Source organism: Sinocyclocheilus grahami, unplaced genomic scaffold (genome assembly GCF_001515645.1).
Source record: "Sinocyclocheilus grahami isolate Dianchi unplaced genomic scaffold, SAMN03320097.WGS_v1.1 scaffold661.1, whole genome shotgun sequence".
Classification (NCBI taxonomy): Eukaryota; Metazoa; Chordata; class Actinopteri; order Cypriniformes; family Cyprinidae; genus Sinocyclocheilus; species Sinocyclocheilus grahami.
Genome location: NW_015505840.1, coordinates 1 through 1033, shown reverse-complemented (window position 1 = coordinate 1033; position 1033 = coordinate 1). Strand labels below are relative to the sequence as shown.

At 33.7% G+C, this 1033-nt stretch overlaps 1 protein-coding gene across 1 annotated transcript in view; it reads left to right on the top strand.

Moving 5' to 3' along the window:
* LOC107558800 (NACHT, LRR and PYD domains-containing protein 3-like) overlaps positions 1 to 192 on the top strand; it is a 35840-nt gene extending 35648 nt beyond the window's left edge. Inside the window, exon 20 of the mRNA XM_016242489.1 lies at positions 116 to 192. The gene's annotated coding sequence lies outside the window, so the exon portion shown is untranslated. The remainder of the gene's footprint in view (positions 1 to 115) is intronic.
* Positions 193 to 1033: the final 841 nt, after the last annotated feature.

Sequence of the window (1033 nt, the reverse complement as noted above, 5' to 3'; positions counted from 1 at the left end):
TTGCAAATGTGTTATTTTTGAGGCCGATCTGGCTCCATATAAAAGTGACACATTTATTTAAGACCTTAAAATAAAATGATCATTATGATAAAGGATTCAATATTTTCTGTTATAGTTCCTTTCAGCAGAAGAGATCAGAACCAGAGCCCAGCTGTGTGTCTATGAAGAGTGACTGCTCTATGGGGCACCCGGTACATTTTAAGAGGGGAGATACACAGACTAATCCCAGGTGTAACATTTATTGCTATTGACATTTTTATATTAAGGTGTTTTTATATTATTATTTATGGTATTATGGTATTCATTCTAGGTATTGTAATTTTATCTTAAATATTAACGAAGGGCGTAGGTTTGATTTTGGCATTGGTGGGGACATAACTGCAGACAACAGACATTTAATTGTTTGATCAAAATTATTGCTAGGGACAATTTAGTAGCTGCTGGATATTGGTAGGGACATGTCATAGCATCCCTACTACGTCCTTGAAAATCATAACAAGTGAAACTTTGGAAACTATAGTTCTCTCCTGAAATATAAGAGGTCAAGCAACAGATTAATAAATGAATCCACATTTCACAAAAAGCATACGGACGTAATTATAATTTAAGTCAGACATTGAAGTGAGTTGCTGTTTTTGTTGTTCTTCTGAGGAAGATGTCATTTACTTGTTTTGGCAATGTACCCACACAGATAAATTTTGGTCAGATTTTTTAATGTTCATCCAATTTTATTTTGTAAGTGAATTTTCATTCAGTTTTAAAGATGTTTTCTTTGGATTGTTTGACTACTCGAAAGAGAATATGGGAACATATAACTTAATTTGTATATCCTGCTAGCTAAATTTCACATACATAAACAAAAAAATGGCTCTAAACCTCTCTTTTCATTATTCAACGTTAATCTAGACCAGAGGTCCCCAACAACCGGGTCGCAACCCGAATTGCTACCGGGTCGCAAGAAAGTTCTGGGAAAAATGTGTATAGATAGGACACTGTTATTTATTTATGTTAATGATTGTTTTAATTATTCCGA